This window comes from Neltuma alba, unplaced genomic scaffold, assembly GCF_004799145.2.
Source record: "Neltuma alba isolate B1F8T4 unplaced genomic scaffold, ASM479914v2 tig00010927_pilon, whole genome shotgun sequence".
In the NCBI taxonomy this organism is placed as follows: Eukaryota; Viridiplantae; Streptophyta; class Magnoliopsida; order Fabales; family Fabaceae; genus Neltuma; species Neltuma alba.
In genome coordinates this window covers 142,904-169,182 of record NW_021635703.1, presented here as the reverse complement: position 1 = coordinate 169,182, position 26,279 = coordinate 142,904, and the positions used below count along the sequence as shown (strand labels likewise).

The 26,279-nt window shown below is 32.0% G+C and overlaps 1 long non-coding RNA gene across 1 annotated transcript; it reads right to left on the bottom strand.

Moving 5' to 3' along the window:
• Nucleotides 1-15,872: 15,872 nt before the first annotated feature.
• LOC114760033 (uncharacterized) lies at nucleotides 15,873-16,515 on the bottom strand. The gene is made up of 3 exons (XR_003742008.1): nucleotides 16,488-16,515; nucleotides 16,000-16,386; nucleotides 15,873-15,917 (listed from the first exon to the last, which is right to left on the bottom strand). It is a non-coding gene; the product is annotated as an uncharacterized LOC114760033 (long non-coding RNA).
• Nucleotides 16,516-26,279: the final 9,764 nt, after the last annotated feature.

Here is a 26,279-nt window from a genome sequence, read left to right as displayed (position 1 = left end):
CACTACTGGGGAAAGAACAGAAGTTAGAAAGATGGTATGCAGTGAAAGTGATTGCTCAGTGGAGGTTGTTAACCAAAGAATGCCTGGAGAACCATACCCAGAATGGTACCACCCTGTGGTAGGAGATTCCAATGATCCTGCTCCCCCACTAGGACATTATTATTACTTACTCCCTAGAGAAACTGAGGATACCCATTTTAGAGTAGGTTTGAATCAAATAATAGAGCTACAGGAGGATGTGGCAGGGTCCTACACATGGCCAGCGATAGAGTTACAGCAGAGATTATGTTCGTGCCAGTGCCTAGATCAAGAAATCAAGATGATGAGGCAGGCCCCAGTATAACATTACCTTTGAGAAAGAGGTCATCATCAATGCCTAAAGAGTTTAACATGACTGATTGCTTGATTAAGGAATTTAAGTACGGGGTAGGTACATTAAGAGGGATAAAGACTAGGGATGAGTCTAAGATGGGGAAACCTCCTCAGGATTTGGTTTCCTAGTATAAAGAGAGCACCCTTGACTTTTTCACAAATACTATTATTGCTGAATAGGCCGAGCTCAATTCTATTCTAATCAACAACAAAAAGTGAGAAAAGTAAGAATTAAGGGAATCATAGGCTATAAATCCTAAAGATTGCAAATTCAGGCAAGGTATATGTGAAATGGGAAGGTAAAAGAAGGAAAACAGATTGGCAGATAAAGTAGTTGCAGAATAAGCTATTCCGATGGTCAAAGTTGTCTGGAGGGGTTTAACTCAAGAGGAGGCTATATGGGAAAGGGAGGACGACATGAAGGCCAAATACCCAGAATTGTTCAATTAAGATATGTTTCTAAATTTCGAGGACGAAATTTATTTAAAGGGGGAAGGAAATGTCACATCCCGCCAAATTTAGCATTGATAGAAGGAATGAAACATTTGGTTAAGGTCCAATAGGGAAGGAATATTGGCTAAGAAAACTATGCATGGTGTGAAACCCAAAAAGGGTCCGAACCGGCATTTTCAAATTTATCGGTTTAGGAAGGGCAAAACGAGAAATTTCGAGAAAAATTCTAGAAAATTCTTGAAAAATGGAGAAAATGAAAATTAAAGGTTTTGCAAACTTGGTTGTAGCTTGGAATGTGGAATTATTGTGGAAATAAATTGTTACAAAATTTCCCATAAATAGAGATTTTTCGGGAAATTAGTGGGAAATCAGAGGAAAATAATTATTTTAATTAGTTAGAAGCCTCAATAATTGTGAAAAAAATATCATAAAATCATATAAATATTTATTTGAATTTATAAAATTTTTTTAGGCCTTGGAGGCTCAGGAATTAATTTTAAAAAATTTATTTTCCCACAGTGACACTAATAGAGGCCTAATCGGAGAAAATTCAAAACAAATACCTAGAGGTGACAAAAAATTCTAAAAATTTTCAGATCATGTTTTCATATTAAAAGGTGAATTATCATGGAGAGAAATGAATTTTTGAAGGTTTGAAAAAATTATGAAAAGTTACTAGTAAATAGTAACCGATAAAGTTTTAAATTGGTTCGAGATTTTAATTTGAATTGTGGGTCATCTTTTTGGGCCAGCCTAAACCATTTGTGTAGACCACATTAGCCCCAATTCAAGCCCAATTTCGTACAACTTCTGGACAGCTCTATTTTTAATTAAAATAAAATGCAAATTAAGGGATAATTGTTGGAAAACTCTAGAGTTTGGACACAGGTTAAATCTGAAGTTATGATGCACTTAATAGCTACCAAATCACCTTATTTTCTGCCATTGTGGATGTCCAAATTGAGAGAGGAATGGCAAGTCCATTTGTCTATAAAATCCCTCCCTAAAATACAAAAAAATATTGGAAAATTAGAAAAGAAGGGGAGGTGCTGCCATTTTCGTTCCAGACTAAGGGAGACTGAATTTGAGAGGGTTTTGAGTAAGGAATCATTTAGTTTATATCAAGAAAACATCAACATATGCTTAAGCCTTCTTATCCCTAAGTTTCAAGCTAGTTAAGGTTTTTGGCTTGAAAAATTAAGAGAGAATGCTACACAAATTTGGTTGACATGCTTGGCTATTAGGAAAGGATAAAAACCTTAAATATGATATGGAACAAACTTATTTAAGTGGTGTATGAAGTGGTCTTTGGAAGAAAATCAACCTAAGGCTATATATGTTCATTTCGGCAAGGGATGTTCTTTCTAGAGGAGTTTGTTTTGCATTGATTTGATGATTCCAATGAGTTTAGAATGTGTTTTTGTGTAGGGATATGTTGTTAGAAAGTGTTTAAAATCATTAGAATCAAAAATAGAATTTTTGGAAATAACTCCTGCCCTTCCACAACATGAGATCCAAGAGCCGCCTCATCTAACTCAAGGTACGAATTAAGGGATGGTTATTCCTTAGACACATTCTTTAAATTAAGGAAAAAAATCAATTATTTATTCGTATTACCTAGTATTAGGCAATAAGAACTGAGTATTGATGCATCATTGTGAGGAATTGAGTATTCCTAGTATGTTATTTTTATTCATATGTGCTTGTGCTATACTCCATACTACATGCTAAATAAGTTTGATAGACTAGGAATTAATGTTGAAATTGTGTTTTATGAATGCGCATATGAAGTTTGAGACTAGTTTTGATAGAATTTAAAGCCTGTTTATATACTATCTGAGGAAAGCCAAAATAAACTATTTAGAGATTGACTCTTGACCTGGGAAAGGTTAGAGAAATTCCCTATGAAGGATAGACAGAACTAGTAACCAGAAATAGATTCTCGGAATCATGAACTAGCAGCGAGAACTTAGTCAAGCCTACTTTGAAGTATTACTGATTGTTTTAATTAGATAAGTAACATGTGTATGATTGGATGAAGGACGCAGGCACCATTAGATTTTGAATATATGCTATGATGAGGTAAGTATGGTGACATAAGTATGCTGCCATGAGAACTCTTTGGTGTAGGTGAAAATAGAAGTGGAAATAGAGAAAAGACTATTGATAAGAGAATATTTGAAGAAACTCCCAAAGGAGGTTAATGAACCTCCACCAGAACAAAGGAAGTACAGGTTGTGATTGAGAGGATGCCGAAAAGGGGCTTAATTTTCAAAGACTCCCCTCTGCACGACTCCTAATAGAATGGCTAAGATAGGATAGGCCCGAAGAAGGTAGGAGCCTATACCCTAATAAGAAAATAGGGTGACAATTCAAACATCAAGTAATCGATATAACTTTGAAAGAGACAAGGTAATAGGCCCTACTACAAAAGTGGTTTTAGCAGCATACATCACGTAGCTTTTCATAAAGAAAATGCTACCTCTTTTTTATACTTTATATAAATTTAATATCTAATATGTGTGGTAGCGCTTTATTTTCTAAGCATTACCGCTTAGTCATTTTTCAAATTAATGAGGTAGCATTTGTATATGAAACGCTGCCAGTTGTGGTTATTTATAAATGAATTTGGTACCGCTTAATTTGTCAACGTGCTACTTTGTTTAATTTATTAATTTTTATTTTAACGAAATTAGGTAGCATGATATGATCCTAAGTGCTACCTAAATATTTTTTTTATTGTTATAAATAAAGAAGAGATAAAGAAGAATCATACAGAGGAAAAGAGGATCAACAAGAAAGAGTATTTCTCATTCCATTGAAGAGTACTTAATACATTATACATGACCTCTATTTATAGGCACAACTTTATACCTTTGACAGAATCTACAGATTACATAATAATAGGAGATAATTGTGAGATATAGAGATAATGGGAGATATTAGAGATTATATGAAATATAGGAGATAATAGGAGATATATGGACATCCACAAAGATATTATTATATTCATGACACTCCCCCTTGGATGTCCAATATATATGAATGTGCCTCGTTAAAAAACTTCAACTAGAAAAAACCCTATGGGATAAAAACCTAGCGAAAGAAAAAGAGTACATCATTCATTGATACACTATGCAATGCTGCCTCATTAAAAAACTTGCTAGGAAAACCCAGTGGGACAAAACCATAGACAAGGAAAAAAGAGTACAGCGTGGATCAACTCCCCCTCTTGGTAATATTAGTTGACATCTTGGAGCCTGCAAAGTCTAATATAATGAACAACCCTTCTAAATATTGTAATGAGATAAAAATGTCAAATATGAATTTCATAATCTTCTGAAAATTATGAGACAAATAGTCCTTTTATGGTTTAACCACACGTAGATCATACTATGACCTCTTGACATGAGGATCAAACAAAAATACTTTATCTATATAGCCATTAAAATTAGTCTTGGGTACCTTCAAATAAAATAATATTACCTCCATGGCACCCTTAAAGTAACGAAGAATATTTTTAATTCCATTCCAACATCTTTATGTTGATAAAAAAGCTATATCATGCTAATCAGCAAACGATATATCAGATTCTGTATGGCTAGATATATAAATGCTTCGGTGATACTAAGATATGGTACTTTTGGACCAAGTGTTTATTCATTACGTTCTGGAGGTCTAAATCGATCTTTAGTCCATATCTAAAGATCTTGCAACTAATGAAACATATAATAGATGTTGCTCGTCCACATAATAGATGTGACTTATCTATATGTATTCTTCTAAAAGGTTTCATTTCAAATTTTTTCCTTTAAGTAATTCACAACTATTGAAAACTTATCTGGAGTTTTGATATTATCATTATAAATAATACTGATAACAGACTCATTTTGAATCTTTTTTACAAACAGATAAATTGGAATAAGTTTACATCATTCCTTCAGTTGATATTAACCACATATATCTCATATAGAGACTTGCTTCAATGGTGTTCTTGAGAACATAATTGTATGCTTCTAGAAACTTAAATCCTTTAAAGATTTTCATACATTATGATCTATATCTATTCATGTATTGGATCGTTTATATTTATACAAGGATTTGAATCCTTCTGGGATTCACATATAATTTCACTACATAGTGAGTAACTGTATTTTCTAAACGTATATGAGATATTTTTGTAAATTATCAAACTATCAGATTGATAAGATACATAAAAATTTTAATTCACCAAAAAATTGTATTTCTCTTTTCTTGTACAAATGCCCATTACACTTCAGGTGCTTGGGTTAGAAATACACAAATCTCCTGTTATAATGTTGTGTCTTTTCTTTTTTGTTGGCCAATCATTTTTCTATCTGTTTCTCATAATAGGTTAATATATAAGATCCTCACTTGATCATGTGATATCATCAATCAAATTATTGTCGAAAATTTTATTCCTTTATCGGTACTATTTTCTTTTATGACATAATATATCGAGATCTCTTTATTGCTTTCAGACACTTAAACCTCTTCAGGGGTCAAAGAGTTATTTCTTAACCTCTTTTGCAATTTATGCCTCCTTAGTATGATCATCATGATCATTTGCTCATTTTTCTTTTCTTTTGGAACCAATCATAATCTCATGCTTTTAGCATGTATTTAAGAATGGGAGCATTTTTAGCTAGAATATAAGAATTAAAAATTCTCGTTTGGGTTAGTAATTGCATCTGGCAGACATTAGTAATGTTTTATAAATGCAATACTTTATGAACTTCTAGTTCATACTACTATATTTGAGGATCTACATTTGATAGTGAAAGTGCATTCTATGTGCTCTCTTTTCCAGCTATACATTTTCTCCCCCTCATATTGGAAATATGCAATGTAAGTCTCCTGAATCCATAAATCTCCTGTAAAAACATTATTTTGTTTCATTTAGAGACAAACAAGAATAAGAAGGTTCTTATCCAACATTGATCCCAACTTACTTTTAATATCTATCTATGTGCATTATTACGGTGGAATAATAAATATTGCACATTCTAAGATAAAAAATGTCTGGCTCCTAACCAAAAGCCAATTATAATGGGAGAATTCACAATACATTGTTGGCTTGATGTATTTATGTGCAAAAATATATAAAATCAATCATCCCAATACTCAAATGGGAATTTTGTTCTCATAAACTTTGATCTAGCTACTTATGGAGGCTTTTACTAAGTATATAATCATCAGCAACGTGAAGAACAATCACTAGCAATCTCAACAAGAATCATATCGATTTCATAATCAAGAACTTATGTACTTAATGTAATTATCTGAACATATTTGCAAACTTCAGGTTGCAAGTTGATCATAAACACTTGTGACCATTTCATAGATGCATCTTTTACTTATAGAGTATTACTTTGGTCCACATGGTGTCTAAATGGACCCATATATAAAGTTGATACATTATAAATTTGTACGGATCCGATTTTGAGTATAGCTAGTGATGTTCTCTTTGAGAACAAACAACACATAAAAATTCTTGGATCATATATCATTTTTAAAGAATCTTCCGGTTCTTTAATAAATGATTAATAAATGACAATACACATTTTTCATGATATTTTGCATCATTATATCCAGGATGATCTGACCGGTCATGCCAAACTGTGAATACATAAACTTCTAGTTTATTGTAAAATTATTCTCAATTATTGGTAAACTTCTTGTTACCATGTTATATTATTTATTTTTCTCCTTAATATTCCATAAGGAATATGTTATCAATTATGAATTTTATCTTCAGAATAATAAATTATGATATAGCTCTTCTAGAGCATTAGTTTTTATCTTTTACCCAAATGGTAGAAACATATGCACTCATGGAAGGTTAAATGCTACTGGCTCTTCTGGAGCTTTTTTTTTTTTTTTAAGAAAGGAACATGAGATATAAGGAATGACATTAATATTAATAATAACGAATTCCATCCAACATGATTTACACTTGTATTTCAAAAATCTCCCCTTCCAGTGTGAGTCATATAAATATTTTTTTTTTATTTCTGTATTTCAAATACAATGAATAATATATAGTAAGCTAATAACATACTTTTAACTTAAAAATCCAAATGCTTCATGATTCATATATAATAATAGATTTCAATCTAATTGAGCTATCACCTTAAGACCCTTTGATAAGCGAATATTATAATATAAATGTTTGTGGGTTATAATTTTTCATTATCAATTTCTTTTCTGCCCACAAAAATAATGGGGGGAACTACATTAGTTATTCAAGAACTATATCGATTTTGTTACTAGTTCTTCAGGAACTATATCAACATTTTGCTATTAGTTCTTCTGGAACTATATCAATCTTTTGTTATTAGTCCTTCTGGAACTATATCAATTTTTTGATTACATATAGTTCTTCAAAAAAAAAAAAGCTATATATATTTCTTCAGGAACTAAAATATATTATTATTTCACTATATGATATACTTCACTTTTTGTTATACTTTTTTTTTTCAAAATATGAAGTATTTTTTTTTTGAACAAAATATATATATTTTCTTGATATTTCATTATTCAAAAAATTTATTTCTCTGTATATATTATGTAATGCTTCAAAACTTATTCATAAATTTATAAATTCAACAAAAAAAAAAAAATCAATAAGGACTAAAATCAAACTATATAGTTAGGAAGATTTGAATCATAAGCCTTCAGGACTATTTATAAGTGATTAGTCTTCAAGACTCTATATTGGAAATTATATATATTTTTAAAGATCATTTGTGTTACTTCATATTTAAACCATAAGCCTTCAGGGCTTTAAAAACATTATAAGTTATTATTTTCATGTCATTCAATAACATGAGTATAATGGCTGTTGGCCATTTAGTAATAAGAAAATTATAATATTAATAAATATCAAATTGAATGTCAAAAATATATGAGACTAAGATAAAAATAAAACTTGAACTTCAAATTAATTAAGGGTGTGTTTGGCAAGCACCCCAAACCATGGTTTTGGGGCCCAAACCATGGTTTGGGAAAAATGTTAGCCAAACACCCTTAAAAAAATCAAAACCATGGTTTTGGGAAAAGCAGAAATTTTTTATTTTTGGAGAAAAAAAGGAGAGTGTGAGAGCCTATAGGATATATATCTTGTTATTTTTTTATAAACATATTTAATCTTATATCTTATAAATATATATACATATTAATTATTTATTAATTATATTATCTTATATATTATTAATATATGTTAATAAAAAATATATTATTAACAATTTTATTCCTTCAAATTAAAATATATCATAAAATATATTTTTTCTATAATTATAATATTAATTTATGCTAATTTGTATATATAAAAAGTACTTCTAATAACAATTATCCAAACACTCACACTTCTCAAAATCACTTTTTCACAAAATCTATTCTTCCCAAAATCTATTTTTTTCAGAATCTATTCTCCAGAAGCTATTCTCCAAACCATGGTTTGGTTTCATCCAAACACACCCTAAATGTAACATGAAATAAAGAGAAAAGATAAATTCTTTTACCAATACATCCTTCACTATATAGTCATTAGTTTTCTGAGCTACATTATTTATAATTCTAATTGTCATAATTTTTCTTTTATAAACAAACCATATAATGATCCTTCTCATAATTAAAACTATATGGCTTCAAGCCATTTAATAAAGAAAATAAAGATACATGGCATCTAGCTATTTAATTTCAAAATAAAAAAAATTAAAGATATATGGTTTCTGACCATAAGATAAAACTTTGATGTTATATGGCTTCAAGCTAATTAATAAAATAACAAAATTAAATATTTATAATTTCTAGTCATAAGATAGAAAATCAAAATTATATAAATACGATTTAATAAGATAAAAGAAAAATTAAATATATATAAATGACTTCTGGCTATAAAATAGAAAATTCAACATGATATATATAAATAAAGAAAAATTAAATATATATATATGGTTTTTGGCCATAAAATAGAAAATACAAATTATATGGCGTCTAGCCTTTTAATGAGATTAAAAAAAAATTCAAATATCTATGGCTTCTGGCCATAAGATAGAAAATTAAATTTATATGGCAACTAGCCATTTAATAAGATAAAACAAAATTATATATATATGGCTTCTGGCCATAAAATAGAAAATTCAAATTACATGGCTTCTAACAATTTAATAAGATAACAGTAATCAAATATATATGGCTTCTAGCCATAAGATGGAAAATTTATACCTAAATACTTCTAGTTATTTAATAAGATAAAATATCAAATATATATGGCTTCAAGTCATTTAAAAAAATAGAGAATTAACCCCATATATATATGGCTTCTAGCCATAAGATAAAAACTCAAAGGTGTATAGCTTCTGGCTATAATATAGAAAATCAAAATCACATGGCTTTTAGCCATTTAATTTCGAAAAGAATGAACAATTTGAGTTATATGGCTTCTAGCCATTTAATTACAATAAGATGAAAACTTAGAATTATATGGCTTCTGGCCATTTAACTTTAGATGGTAAATCTTTACGGATACTGCTAGTATCTATTGGAACTTCGGGTTCCATCGAAATAGTGACGTTAGGTCAATAAGAAATAGAGGGGGGGAAAATCTCCAATCATAGCCGTGAAACCCGATGTTTAAAACAATGGTACATAATCCTTTTAATTCCATATAATGGCTTAGATTATCCTAGATAAATTGAATAGGAATACGGATACTCTGAAACACCATATATATGATGCTCGGGGTATTTTTATTTGAACAGAACAAATGATACTCTAGAAAAATAATAAAGATGATGCTCTAAAATTATGATGGGGTAGAAAAGTATATCATATGCACTCTGGTTAGAACTTCGTGCTGATAACGTGTTATAAATAAATAAGAGATAGAGAAGAATCATATAGAGAAAGAGAGGATCAACAAGAGAGAGTATTTCTGATTCAATTGAAGAGTACTAAATACATTATACATGGCCTCTATTTATAGGCACAGCTTTACACCTTTGATAGAATTTACAGATTACATAATAATAGGAGATAATTGTGAGATATAGAGATAATGGGAGATATTAGAGATTATATGAAATATAAGAGATAATGGGAGATATATGGACATCCACAAAGATATTATTATATTCATGACATTTATATCTTTTTGTTTTTATTGAATTAGGTAGCATTAGGGTGTTTAAGTGCTACCTAATTGATTTAAATTTTTGGAAGAATTAGAATAAAGGATATTGTGAGGTTGATATTTATTGAACAAATCTTTAAAACTAAAATTATTTAGAAGGATCAACTATCAAAATAGAAAAAAATTAAAACAATTATATTACCTCTAACTAAACTCCACGCATTCTCTTCTACTATATTATCCAAGGGAAATTTACACACAGGTTCCACAGAGGAGAATTAATTCAGATAAAGTCCTTGGAAATCCCCAAATTCTTCCTAAGTCCCCAAGGACTTGTGTGTAATAAATTACAATTGTAAAAAGTCTGTTATGCCCTTATTGATTGAAAAAGAAAAAAAAGAGGGGAATGCCTTCTCCTGATGCGTTGGGTGCTCTATATGCATGAGAAGAAAAAGCTTAAAAAAGAAGGAACGGAGGTTTACAACAGATCCTATTGTGTCTATTATTCCAGGCAAGTTGTGTTTTTTTTCATCTTCTTTGTAGGTGTCATCATTAAGAACATCATCTTCTTCGTCCACATCCATTGAAAATGTAATGTTGGTTTGAAAATTTGATTTACTGTAGGTGTGTGGGTATTAAGGATGAAATGAACTCATTTGAACTATCAAGGAAAGCTCATTTTAATCATATGTGGTCTTAATCATCTTAGTTGTGGTTTTGTTATGTGTGGTTAGGGTTACAAGGTGATGCTTTGTTTTTTGGTGATTGATGCTCTGTTTTTATGGTAATTGATGCTGTGTTGCAGAGGAAAATGAGAGGTTTTTATTGTTATAAACCCTGTGATGCGATTGTTAAATGTCTTGTTAATGGGTACATCGAAGGTTGTTAATATAACTGTATAACTTGTTATTAACAAGTGATTCTGACATGTTGATATGAAAGATGGCAACTTCAAGTGGGAAGCATTTGTTCTGTTACCTCCATATAGGGGGACAATTTATTAATAGTGTAGAAGGTGAAATGCACTATGTTAGAGGTTGTGTGAGAACAATAATGATAAAGAAAGGCACACCAATCACTAAAAGACCCTTAGGGAGGCCAAAGGAAAGAAGAATTGAATCTCAATTTCAAAATAAAAAAAACTTCACTACTGTAAAAGATGCCATACGTGAGGCCACATTGTAAAGACTTGCCAAAACTCCAATCCAAGTTTAGCTTTGTTGGTGGCTTGTTTGTATTTCTTTTTATGAATGCTTGTGACATAATTGTTTTGTAAATATCATAACCCACACCTCAAATTGTCTGTCATTATCCACACATGTAACCTGTGTGCTTTTTTGAATGGGTTGTAAATTTGATGTAGTTATATTGTACAGATATATCAAGTGGTAAATGACATCTGGTTATAATATGATATAATATCATGTCTGTATTTTGATGTACTTGTCAATAGGCTGTAATGGACTTGTTATTAGACTTTGTGGAGGTTGTCATTAGTAGTCTGAATTATGTTACTGATATAAAGTGACAATTTCTCCTACTTGCAATGTTCAATGATTTCTTAACACATGATTGTTGAGTTAAAGTTGTAACATAATATCATTTGGTTATAATTTGATGCTATGTTGAGGCTGTGATATCTCACAGCGTGAGTTGTCAATGGCACGGCCGAGGTTGTTAACCACTTCTTCTTATGTTGTCAACAGCCACCATTAAGGTTGTAAATAAATCTCTACAATTAAAATTTGCTGTAATCTTATTGGGTTCAGTTACAGCTGTTAATGACTTTAAAATGCCTCACATTATATTGTTAAGGTCGTTATGTGTGCTGATAATACAATTTTTTTAGAAGTTGTGGTATTCGATAGAGTGAGTTGTTAGGGGCACTGTTGAGGTTGTTAATCACTTTTTCTCAGGTTGTCAACAACTGCCGTTAAGGTTGTAAATGAATATCTGCAATAAAAATATACTGTAATCCTGCTGGGTTTACTTAAAGCTGTCAATGACTTCAAAATGCCTCCTATTATATTGTTAAGTTCATCATATGTGCTGATAATATACTCTACAAAGAACTTGGTAGAAACAATCTCTCTATAAATAGAAACAAAAGAAAGGAACAACTTTGATGGTAGTGAATGACAAGTAATCAGCAGGTATTAAAAACCTTGACGGTAGTAAATAACAAGTAATCAACAAGCATTAATTGACAGTTTATCAAAACCAATTCTTTTCAGTATTTTCATCATATCATGTGTTAAGAAATCACTGACCACTACAAGCAGGAGAAATTGTCATTTTATATCAGTAACATAATTTAGACTGCTAATGACAACCTCCACAGCATCTGATAACAAGTCCATTACAACCTATTAACAAGTACATCAAAATACGGATATGATATTATATCAGATTACAACCAGATGTCATTTACCACTTGATATATATGTACAATGGAACAACACCAAATTTACATTTTATCTATAAGGTCCACAAATGTAAACTCATCAAAGGTTATTGTGAATTTGATAACCCTTCCATTGCTTTCTTTTCCCATAATTGATGCTACCATTGTTCTAAATTCTTTATATGATGTGCCTTTCTTTATCATTTTTGTTCTCACACCACCTCCAACATGCTGCATTTCATCTTTTACACCATCAATAAATTGTCCCCCTATGTGGAGGTAACAAAACAAATGCTTCCTATTTGAAGTTGCCATCCTTCATATCAACCTGTCACAATCACTCGTTACTAACAAGTCATACAGTTACATTAACAACCTTCGACGTATCCATTAACAAGACATTTAACCATCACATTATAGGGAGTTATAACAATAAAAATATGTCATTTTTATTCTTTTTCATCAGCAACACAACATTAATCACCGAAAAAAAGAGCATCATTCACCCAAAAACAGAGCATTGCTTTATAACCCTAGCCACACATAACAAAACCACATCTAAGATGATTAAAACCATATGTCACTAAAATGAGCTTTCCTTGATAGTTCAAGTAAATTAAATCACATCCTTAATACCCACACACCCACAGCCAATCAACTTTTCAAACCAACATTAAACTTGAGATTGGTTCTGTACGAAAGAAAAGAAATCTTGTTACTGATGAGACCTACAAAGAAGATGAAGAAAAAATATGGCTTTCCTAGAATAATGGAGCACCAACACAAACTTCCGTTCCTTCTTTCAGAAGCTCCTCTTCCTCATACGTGCAGCACCAGCGCGCAAACTGAAGCTTTCCCTTTGTTTTTTCTTTTTTCAATCAATAAAGGCATAACAGACATTTTACAATTGTAATTTATTACACATAGGTCCCTGGGGACTTAGGAAGAATTTGGGGATTTCCAGAGACTTTATCTGAATTAATTCTCGTCTGTAGGACCTGTGTGTAATTTTCCCATCATCCAATTTCCTCGCTATTTAACAACAAAATTATTTATTCAGATTAATTCAAACCAATTTGAAATTAAAACTCAGAATTAATATTAGTTAACAATGATTAATTTTTCATCATCTTTTAATTAATAAAACTATTTTATTTGAGCGTTTATTTGAATAATGAGGTTTCAAGGTCATAAATTTAACTGCATTTTTGTTTATTTATTTCCCACATTCATTTTATTTATAATTCTAATTGTTTGAATTCTTTTACTTAATATAATTACAAATGTAAAAAATAATTATTTGTAGAACATATCAATACACTATCATCATGTACGTGTTCCACGCCATAATATTAGTTAGTTATATTTTCTTTACAAAACATTATGCGGTTATATTAAGTGTTCCACGCCACATTATTTCGTATTGTTTTTATATTGTCTTGTTAAATTTTGTATTTGTGTTACCTAAGAAGATTCAATATCAATCCTAATGGTTTTGGTAAAAAAAAAAAATCCTAATAGTTGAGAAAATAACCGTCTAACATAAAATAAGAGTATAAAAATATAAACAAAATACCTATATATAGCTTAGTATGTTTAACTTTAATTTTTATTGAGGCAGTTGGTACTTGTAAATAATTTTAATTTTCAGAATCATATCTAATAAATATGATCTTCATTAGGTCTTTTATTATAATGTTTACTTATTTTTTAATAAAAATATGCAGAGCTAGGCTGCGTTAGTATTATCTGATAGAATTTATTGTTTAAAAAAAAAACTTCTTTTTATTGTTTCTAGTAGTGCCTGGCGAGTCCTAATGCGACCTGATGTATTTTAATTTTTTTAAATTACTTTTAACCCCCAAAAACCCTTTTCATCCTTAATTCTTTGTCAGTTACATGGACCCCCTCCCCAACCTTTCATTCACTTTTCCTTTCCCGCGCCACCTTCCCTCCATTCCTCTTGAAAACCCCTCGCAACAATCAACTTAAAACATTCAATCTTTCTGCCGTTCTGTTGAACCCACATTACCGTCAACGCTTATGAAGTTGTCATAATCAACTTTGCAGCTTCAACTCGTATGTCGGCTATTCCGTTTGCGGGTTATTGTTGTTTGAGTAAGCTTCTTTTCACTTTCTTTCTCACAAATTTTTGTTAAATTAATTAAACAAATATACTGTGCTTCAGCCTTTCTTGCAAGACAATGAGAATTCGAAGATATCAGCTAAGTATCATCGCGTTTGATTTTTTCTTTGCATATTAAAATTAAAGAGGACATTTTCTGCTATTTTGCTTTGCCTCTGAATTTGAAGACAAAGCATTGTAGCCCTACATTTATTTTTATATTCCACATATTACTTCTCTCTTCATTTTATTGTGAGACATAGTACTTACTGTGTTATTCCTAATTCAATGATAGACATTTACCTTACTAACGTTATTATACCGATAATGCCTTTATTTTGTAGTGTTTATTGTTCTGTTCATATCATTGTTTATGTTCTCATTAAAATTACATTATTATTATTAGTTAATTATGGTAAATGAAGAAATTATATTAAAGAGGAAGAACAATGAAGAGACAATGGGATGGAGGATCATGCATAAAACAACTAACTCACATATTGCTGAATGACTGACGCATGAGAACAATTGTTAATAGTTTCTTTCTATTTTGGTGTTTCAGCATCAACGTTTCGATAGGGCCAGGAAGTTACTCAGGTGCAAATCTTAACACTTTGTTTTTGGCCAAATGTGATGATTTTTATATTCCTATTTCTAATAAAAGGCATTTCTTTATGGATGTGAGCTATCATATGTTTTTCTCAGTTTGCAAAATCGCCAGCTGACCCATGCTATATATATATATGGTTGATTTTTAGTTTTCTTTTTGATAGAACATCTAGAGGGAAGACTTTTCACTAGGAGGAGAGATAAATTCTCATTCATCAACCCCCAAGTGATAGGGCAACATAAGGGGACTAATGACATAATTTCTCAATCTAATGAAGTCAAAAAGTTATTCCATGCAAAGGCACAACCTAATATGTTGTTCATAGCATGGTTATCAAATCGGGATACGAATCGTGTATCGGAAAGCCGGTTTTATGAATCTTGAATCGTACCGTATCGTGAATCGTAAGATTCATGAACAATTATTAAGGATAATGTATAAGTAATTTTCACATAACAAATATTAAAAGTTTGTAAATATTAGGTGCTATAAACTGCCCCAAAAAAATGAAATAACCAATATATGAAATTTTAAAGATAAATAGTCCCCAAAATCCATTCAAAATTCAAAGTCAAACTCCTAACTTAAAAAGACTAAAGTCAGTAAACATAAAATTCAATCCATCATTCATCATCTCCAAGATCAATGTCACTCAATTCATGATCATCCTCCATTAACAATGTCATTTCTTCATCATCCTCTTCTTCCCCATCTTCAACATTATCTTCATTCTCATTCTCTTGTTCTATTATAGATTTCCCTTTGCTATTGGTTTTGGCATTCAAATTTCTTGGACCTAAGGGGGAAAAAAACTTAATAAGTATGATGATATATATTTAAACTAAAATCAACTTAAATTTAGTTTTAAAATATTATACCTCTCTTTCTTTTCTTGCTTGGAGCTCCTTCATCAAGAGTGAAACTCTCATGTATGTCCATCCATGACCCATCTACTGGCAAGCATGGGTTTTCTTTTTCAGTGATCCACTCATCATCAGATTCAATATCTGATAAACAAATGGGATCATATGTCTCTCCCTTTTCCTCTCTAATCTTCTGTCTCATCTCAAGTTGAAGGTTATACTTGACAAATACAAGTGCATTCAACCTTTGTTGTTCTAAGCGATTCCTTCGCTTAGTATGGATTTGATCAAACATGCTCCAATTTCTTTCACATCCAGTAGCACTACATGTGAGACTCAAAATTCTCATAGCTATCTTTTGTAACTCTTTACCTTCTCCTCCATAACTTTCCCACCAAAGAGCTAAAAAAAAAACAATAATTAGGAATGTTTTTCAAAATTCAGATTTATTATTAAGGTTAAAAATTAAATTCTTATAGATAGTATAGACTAGAGAATAATACCAGGTTGCTTTTTGTTTCTAGTATCTATTACCATGCTCCTTCCGAAAAGTCCCTTAGCAGACTTGAATGCCTCGAGTTGTTGATCAACTAAAAATCTTGTCTTTCTATCCGGAATCATTCTCTCAATAGTTTCATATAAACCAAAATAAACTTCTTGATCCGCATTAAATTTTTCATCATAATGGAACCTAAAAAAATAATGAATAAGTTATCTTTTTCTAGCATACAATTAAATAATAAATATAAATATTTAAATTTTAAACTTTAAATTGTATAAAACTTACTTAGGATTAAGAAAGTAGGCAACCGCATGGAGGGGTCTATGTAGTTGCAAATTCCAACGAGTATCAATAATCTTCCATATCTTTTTATACCTTGATTCTTTCTTTTCAAAATTGTCAGCAATCTCTTCTTTGGCCCTATCCATTGCTTCATAAATATATGGCATAGCAGGTTTAGAGTCACCATCTACAAGTCTCAAAACTTTTACAAGTGGACTCACACACTTTAAGCAATATTTGATGGAACTCCAAAATCTAGAATCCCTAAAAATCATGTCCGCCACTTGCTTACCCTCACTTTTACTAGCAAAAGAACCAGAAACCCAATCATCTAAAGCAAACATGGTTCGAAGAGCATTCTTTTGCCGGAATATGCAACTTAGTGTAAGATAAGCTGTTGCAAATCTTGTCACTGCCGGTCTAGCTAATTCTCGTCCCTTGGAATATTTTCTATACAAGTTCAAGACCCATGTATGCCTATAAATGAATGTTGTTATTTTCTTTGCATTGGTGATGGTATTATAAAATACCGGAAGTTGCCCAATGTCTTCAAGGACTAAATCAAGGCAGTGAGCTGCACAAGGAGACCAAAATAATTTTTTTCTCTTCTCTTCTAACATCTTCCCTGCTGCCACAAGATTTGAGGCACCATCTGTCACAACTTGCACCACATTATCCTCTCCAATTTCCTCAATCATATTGTCTAGTAATTCAAACATTTGTTTAGCATCTTTAATCACACTACTTGTGTCCACTGACTTTAGGAAGACTGTCCCACTAGGACTATTAACTAAAAAATTAGTAAGAGACGTCCCTTTACCATCAGTCCAACCATCACACATCAAAGTACAACCCCATTTCTCCCAATCCTTCTTATACTTCACTAAACTTTCTTGAATTTTATCAACAGCTTTTTTTAAATGAGAAACTCTCACCTCATGATAACTTGGAGGTTTCAAACCCCTACCATATTCACCAACAGATTTTAACATTTGAATAAATAGTGGACTTCTTACCAAATTGAATGGTAAAGCATTACCATAGATGCATTTACAAATATCTTGAATTACTAAATCTCTATCTTTTACCATCTCATTCATTGTTTTTTGTTTGATAGTTTTTGATGTCCCTTCCTTCCCCTTAGCATCTTGAGCAGTTGCTTCTTCAAATATTTCAACACTAATAGCATCTTTATTTTTTTCTTTATTTTCTAGCATTTTAACAAACAACTTTTTAACTTCATCAGGAACACTTGTACATGGACTCACATTTTCTCTGGTTCCTGCCAAATGATGTTTCATCCTGGCTACTCCACCCCAACATTGATGTGAACAGTATTTGCATTTAACCATAAGTCTATGGGGAGGAACACTTTCACAATGTTTCCATGTAATGTCAGCTTCCTTTTTTTTCTTATTCTGATTCTGACTCATTTTTCCCACCAATATAATATCCAATAAAAAAAATAGAGGAAAAAAAATACCACAGAATAGAAGAGAAGAGAAAGAACCAGCAAAAGAGGAGACTTGAGACTTCAATATTCAAACTTGAAAGCTTCAAATTTCAGCCACGAACAGACGGAAGAGAAGAAAAAAAGCGTGGGGCACAAGATAGAGAGTAAAACGTAAAAAGAAGACCAGGGGAATAAAAAAAAAGGGTTGGGTCGTTTGCTTCCTTATATAAACCGGAAAAAAGCAAAAATTCAAAAAAAAAAAAAGGTAAAACGACGGTTTCATCGTGTCGTCGCGCAAGATCGGATCTGCGCGACCCGACGCTGCCCAGAATCGCGCGATTCGCCGGCGTCGCGCGATTCACGTGATTCCGGTGTGAATCGCGCGATTCAGGGCTCGATTCAGAAGCCCTTGAGATACACTGGGAGATCGTATCTCCCCGTGCATTTTCTGTAACGAATCGTGCGATTCGTATCCCACTGAAAGGTGCTATGAACCAGTGTTATTAGAGTCGTGCGATTCGTATCCCAAATCGCACGATTCTAATAACACTGGTTCATAGCACCTTTCAGTGCACGGTCGATCATTAGTGGTAGCCCTATATAATATGAATTTTTTTCCCCCCTATCTATTGGCCAGTTATAACTTGTATAACTAAACTTTTGCAAACTATTTTAGGAGACATTGGATTTTGATTGTCATCTAATCCTACGACATCTAATGGTCAGTTCTGTTATTACATGGATCTTTTAAAGCATGGTCAACCGAAGGACTACTTATACATGTTAAGATTATTTAATAGGTAAATATGTGCTTGTGCATGTATATATTTGTATGACCCAAGACTAATTTGTCGTTTTTTTTCAATTTGTTAGTGCATTAACTAGCTTTCAAGGTGCTAAAGGACTTGAGCATTCTAAAGCTATGGACTCTTCAAAAAGCTACAAGTCGAAAAAAATTATAGTATTTACAAAAATCTATTCAGATATTGAAAATATATAATTTGCATGCATAAGTTGATATATCTCTTTATTGGTACTTTTGTAGTGTCCCTTCCAACCTAATAATAATGATTGTGGGTATTACATGATGTGATTCATGAAGGATGTTGTCACTCATGATCAAATTTTTATCCCTAACTATGCATGGAATTTTAGTTTGTATTTTTTTCTAATTTAATTTAGTTTTAATAACTATTTTTTAATTGATTTTGATGTGTGGTTTTATTATGTTGCAGTATTACGATGGTGTACGTTGCGTAGATTACAATGACAACCAAATAAACAAAGTGATGATTGAAGAATGGTGTACTTATGTGTTCCAACAATGTAATAATTTGTTCATTGAACATTTTGGTTTATTGTTTTGCACAGCGTTCTTCTTCATATGACTATACTAAACAATTTGGTTTTTTCAACATCAATAATACTAGATTATATATAATTTGAATCAATAGTTATAAGTGTAGCCACATTGGTTGCGGTTGTTATTTTTTGTGATATAATTAAGTTAATTATATTGATACTCCCTCTGTTCTTTATTATAAGAGACATTTGATGCTTATGGCATGTTTCTATATATAAGAGACATTTAAAAGTTGTCTCTACTTTTTTGTGTTGATTTACTATTTTACCCATATTTATTATCTCCAACTCACAGTCTCTCTCCTTCCTACTTCTTTCTCTTTTAATAATTTAATTGTTCTCTCTCATGCTCTCTCTCTCCTTATTAATGAGGGTATTTTTAGAAAAAAAATTATATTATTTACATATTAATTGTTCTTAACTAATTTTAACTGTTTTTTTAGCAACGTATTTCGGTTATTTGTCTCTTATAATAAGGAACGGACGAAGTATTTGACTATTAATCATGGTGGTAACTGGGAAAATCTGTATAGAAGATTGTTGTAAATTTGAATTTATATAAATTTGTAAATTATTAATAACACAGACTTCAGGTGGCACTTGTGTGGCAAATGTATTACCTATAGATTTAAATAAAAAAAATAGAACAAAGCATTAGATAGCACTTGCGTGGTACAAGAGCTACCTGATGCTTTAATTATTAAAAAAAAAAAACCTTAAGTGGCATTTTCATACTTTAATTAATAAAAAAAATTAGAGCCTTGGATAACGCTTTTGTGGCTTAGGCGTTACCTAAGGTTATAACAAGCGGTAGCACTTATAATTCCAAGCGCTACCGCTATGTCTTTTTTTTTTTTTTTTAAAGGAAGCATTTTTTTTGTTGCGCTTCTGAAGCGCTACCGAATGATTAGGCAGCACTGGTATACGTAGCACTTGAAAAATGCTACCTATTTGAAATTTTTAACGCTACCGTCTAACTTTTATGTAGTAGTGAGGACAAAATGCTTGAGGTTGTTAAACCCCTAACTAATGGTAAAATTCCTAAGGAATAGCAAGCCAAAAGGGATAGAAATTGAACAATGTTAAGTGAAGAACATATAATGAGCTAAATGCCTGACTGGATATGACACTTTTTGGTATCAGAGCAAAGGTTCTGACTCTATAGGGTTGCATTGTACTAACTGTTATACGATACCAATTGTGATTGGTGGTTTGTTATGGTTTGATAATTGGATAGTGTCTGTTTGATAATAGATTATTGTGTGATTGGATTTATATTTGGTTATTATGTTGATGTACTATGAGGAAAGTGTAGAAATTGACAATGGTGGGTTGCCCGGATGAAGTTCCATGAAGATTGAAAGGTTAAGGTGACTACTTCAGGGGAAGTAGACATAGAAAAGAAGTAAGGAATAATAGAAGATTATTGAGAAACTTCCTCCTAGAAAAATAATAATTAAATTGAAAGTCCGGAATAGAATATAAGCAAAGTTAAGAGATTTTCCCTGAACAAAGATGGCATTAGTAGAGTAAAACATGTAAAAGGAATATTAGTCAGTGCCCTAATATGTTAACAAAGGGATGACACCTCAATAGAGGTAAAGCAAGGGGAAACGAAATTATTTCAAACTTTGAAAGGATAGTCAGAAATTTATTTGAGGCACCAATAGTACCAAGTTATTGGCTATATATTTTGATATAAAGGTGAAACAGTATGATTGCTATGCTATGATAATAATAAATGGGAAGGCATATGATGATAAAAATGTGATCTCTGTATTCCTTTCAATACTAAGGGAGATATTGAGATGCATGGATTCAATACTAACGTTCAGATGAGGACACAACAAGAGGAGCAGGCCAGCTTCTTTATGAATCCACCAAGGCCCTAGTAAATTGCTTAGGGGAACAGCAAAAGATGATGGTGGAACTCATGGCGACCCAGGCTCGACAAGATAGGAAAGTTGCAATAGCAGCAGAAGCGGCTGGTATTCATCCATCGCATCTAGAAACAAGGATTGCAAGACTCCCTGAAATATTAACGCAATTCCAAATCCCTTCATCGAGACAAGTTAGGATAACTGCAGAACAAGATGGTGGCAACAATGGATTTTGAAATTCTATGGATATAATCCTCCTAGTTTTGAAGGAAACACTGATATCCAGATTGTGAAGGAATGGATTACAAACTTGGAGATAACTTTTCAAAACATGAATTGTCCTGATGAGCAAAAAGTACCACTAACTGCTTTGTTACTAAAAAGAGATGCTGGACAATGGTGGCAAGACTTGAAAGTAACCTTATAGGCAGGGAACATCCCAATTACTTGGAAAGTCTTTAAGGAATAATTTCACGCAAAGTATGTTCCTCAAGTTGAAAGAGATAAAAGGGAAATGGATTTCCTAACTCTAAGACAAGCTAAAGATGAGTCCATTGAAAGTTATGTGGCTAGACATATGTATTTGTTACATTATTCCACTTACATACAACAAGCTGCAAAGTGGAATACAAAAAAGTTGATTAAAGGTCTTCAGCATAGTCTCAGGGAACACATAGCCCCTATGCAACTAATAAACTTTAACATGGTAGTAGAAGTCGGCAAAATGCTGGAAAGTAGCCAAAACCATCAAGTCATGATGGAAGACACCCTTGGGAATAGGAAACTCGAACCAGGAAATACTTCTAAAAGGAAGAGAGCTGGAAGGAGCAGGCGAACTAGAAAAAGCCATAAATGGAGGAGGCTCGATTTACCAAGAAGAATAAAAGTGTGTAACCTATGTAGAAAGTAGCACGGTAGCAAGCCTTGCTTAGCAGGGTCGAATGTTTGCTACAAGTGTGGTGAACCGGGGCACGATATAAGGCATTGTCATCGGGTTACAAATGCCCTAACACTTTAAGCCGTGAGGGGACTGTGCCTCTCAAAGCATAAGCATGGGATAACATGTTGAGCCATGAGGGTGATTCTTCATAAGGCCTAATACGTTAAAGCCGTGAGGGTGATTCCTCGTAAGGCTTGATAATGATATGACTAGGGATGGGCTTAAGATATAGAAGCCTACTCCAGTGGTTAACTAGTACCGAGAGAGTATCTTTGATTTTTTCACATACTATTGTTGTCAAATTGGGCCAAAAGCTATAAATCCAGAACAGTGTGCATCTAGGCAAGTTAATTGTAAAATGAAAAGGGAAAGAAGGAACATAGACCTTTAAGGCAAAGAAAAGGGATGGCTAAAGGTGCTGATACACCTGCTAAAGGAAGATGTTATCTATGACAATAGCTACTATTCTACCATACAAACTGCTTTGTGTGAAACCTTATATGGCACAAAGTACTGATCACTACTGTAGTAGACTGAATTAAGCATAAGAGGAGTTATAGTCTAAAAATAGTGATCAAGTTTGAGAATCAATAAAGATGATTGATAAGGATCGTTAACCACATAAAGTAGGTGGAAAGGTAGGTACACATAAGAAGGAGGCTATTAGAAAATGTGGTTGGAAGAACTAACCACAAGAACGGGTTAAACCCCAAGGGACAAAATAAGTAAAGCCAAAGACCCTTCCAAATTTCATTAAGAGTTGGCCCAAAAGCATATAAGATTGACCCTACCCCCAACTTTAGTCAAATTCATGACGTCTTTTATGTTGCTCGACTGGAAACGTACCTACCAAATCCCTCTCATACATTGGAATATGAAGACCTAGGTTTACAGGATAACCTCACTTTTGAGGAAAAACTGGTGAAAAATTACCAATTGACGAGATAAACAACTACGGAGTAAAACAATTATAATGGTAAAAGTGACTTGGAAGGATCTAACTCAGGAGGAGGCTACATGGGAGAAGGAGGACGACATGAAGGGCAGATACTTGGAATTGTTCAATTAAAGTATGTTTCTAAATTTCGAGAGCGAAATTTATTTAAAATGGGAGGAATTATCACATCCCAAAAATTTTTACCTAGATATAAGGGGATTAAAAATTTGGATAGGGGTCAATATCGAAACTAGACGAGGAGATGAAATAGCTTTTGAGGTGACATCCCGATAAAGTCCGAGTTGGCATTTTCGTAATTATTAGTTTAGGAAAGGAAAATGGGAAAATTTGAGAAATTTTTTTAGAAAATTCATGAAAAATAGGAAAGTGTAAATTAGAGGTTTTAGAAACTTGTTTGAGGCCTGAAAAGTGAAATTATGGTGAAAATAAATTATTATGGAATTTCCTGTAAACAGAGGTTTTTCGGAAAAATAGTGAAAAATCAGAAAAATAATTATTTTAATTAGTAGAGGCCTCAATAAATTTGATAAAAATATGGATAAATCATATAAATATTTATTTGAATTTATAAAATTATTTTTATGCCTTAGAAACTCAGGAATTAATTTTACGGAATTTATTTTCCCACAGTGACCTTGATAGAGGCTTAATTGGAGAAAATTCAAAATAAATACTTAGAGGTGGTAAAAAATTATGAAAATTTTTAGATCACATCCACATATTGAGAGGTGAATTATCATGAAGAGAAATAAATTTTTAGTGGTCTAGAAAAATTATGGAATGCTACTAGTAAATAGCAACTGATAAAGTTTCAAATTGGTTTGCGATTTTGATTTGGATTGTGGGCCATCTTTTTGGACCAGCCCAAGCCATATGTGAGACCCACATTGAGCCCAATAAGGGTCCAATTTTGTTGCTTGCTGGCCACTCCATATAATAAATTAAATAAAATGTAAAATTAAGGGATAATTGTTGGAATAATCTAGAGCTTGGACATATGGATAGATCTCAAGCTATGAGGCATTTGATGGCTACCAACTCACCTTATTTCAGCCATTTTGGACTTCCAAAAATCAGAGGGGAAAGGAAGCTTGGTTTTTCTATAAATACCCCCTCCTAAAATACAAGAAAATTGTTGGAAAAATTGGGAAAAAAAGGGGAGGTGTTGTCATTTTCATTTTAGACCCAGGGAGACTAAATTTGTGGAGGTTTTGAGCAAGGAATCATTCCTCTTATATTAAGGAAACATCAAGGTATGCTTAAGCCTCCTTATCCCTGAGTTTTACACTAATTTAGTTAGGGTTTTGAGTTGAAAAATCAAGTATATATGCTGCCCAAAATTTCGGTGGATCATGTGATGTTTAGAGAATGATAGAAACTTTAAATATCAAGTAGAATAAGCATGATTAAGTGGTGTATGGAATGGTTTTTGAAAGAAAATCTCCTTGGGGTTCTATATGTTCATTTCGGCCAAGGGGTATTTATGGGGTAGCAGTTTGTTTTGCATTTATTTGATGATTCCAATGGGTTTAAAAAGTGTTTTTGTGTAGGGATATACTGAAGAAAAGTGTGTAAAATCATTGGAATCAAAAATGAAATTTTTGAGAGTCATATACCCCCTATTCGGCCACAATGATTTGAGAAGGAAAGAGTTTGATTTTGGGAGTATTTTTCATTTAAAGAATGTACTACAAGCTTCAAGTAGAGTTTAGAACCATCTTATTTTGATTTTTTTCACAAGTAGTTATGAATTTTTAAAGTTTGCTAAAAATTTAGTGTTGGATGAATAGTAGCCCGAGGCCAAATTTTGAACTCTTGAATTTTCTCATCTTTAAGTCTTCGAAAATGGTTCCAAATGACTATTTGTGTTATAATGTGAGATAAAAGGAGTATGACAACCAACGTTCAGATTTTTGTGGGCTATATAAGGTGCTCTAGTTCAACGCTCAACACATGGCTGTTGAGCTTCTCTCTTTCTCCTCTTATGTGTTCTTCTACCTGCTAAACTTACTATTATCTTTTGTTGTTCTTCTCCCATGTTTTGCAAAAAGAATCCGTTTAATCCTAAAGAGTGTAAGAGTGTTGATGAATTCCCATTTTACTATATAATTTTATATCTATTTCAGGAGTCTTTACAATGATAATTAGGCAAAATTGCATCAAATATAGAAAAGATACAGTAAAGGCAATTAATGAAATAAATAATAAAAATGGGCTTATTTGTCTATTGTTTTTATGACTTCTCTTTGATGGGTGTATCTATGCAAATGAAAGGTATTTTTTCTTTATGATTTTATAACACCTGCTTTATTATACCATTATATGTCAATTAGAACCATTATAACGCATTCACCAATGTTTTTGGACAAAGAATTTTAAATTCAAAATTTCACATTTTATTCTATCCATATACTGTTCATTTGAATTTGGGCCAATTTTGAAAATCCATAACTAATTCTAGAAAATTGAAACAGAATGGTTTTTTCACACGAAGCTTGCCAAGAGTTCTATAAAGAAAAAATATTCATTAGACTCAATTCCATCCAGACAGCACCAGAAAATTTGACAAAGTGCACTGTTCATATAGTCAATTTTTAATTTTTTAGGATTTTAACCCAACTTCCAAAGGGCATAACTCTTAGCACAAAACTCCAAATTTAATGGTTCATCACTTGTTTTAAAGATAAAAATAAGAACTATTTGCTTGCAAAATCTTAGGTCTAGATTCCATCGTTTGCTTATTATTTTATGTGTCACAAGATTAGCTTCTTTTAGGATATTATTATCTCCTAATTCCATTCTTCTTGAATTTCTTTCCCTTTTTCCTCTTTCCACATCCTTTTTACATTGCACCATACAATATTCTAGCACTTGAGCAAGTCATACCAATATAACTTACCACATATTATCATTCATAA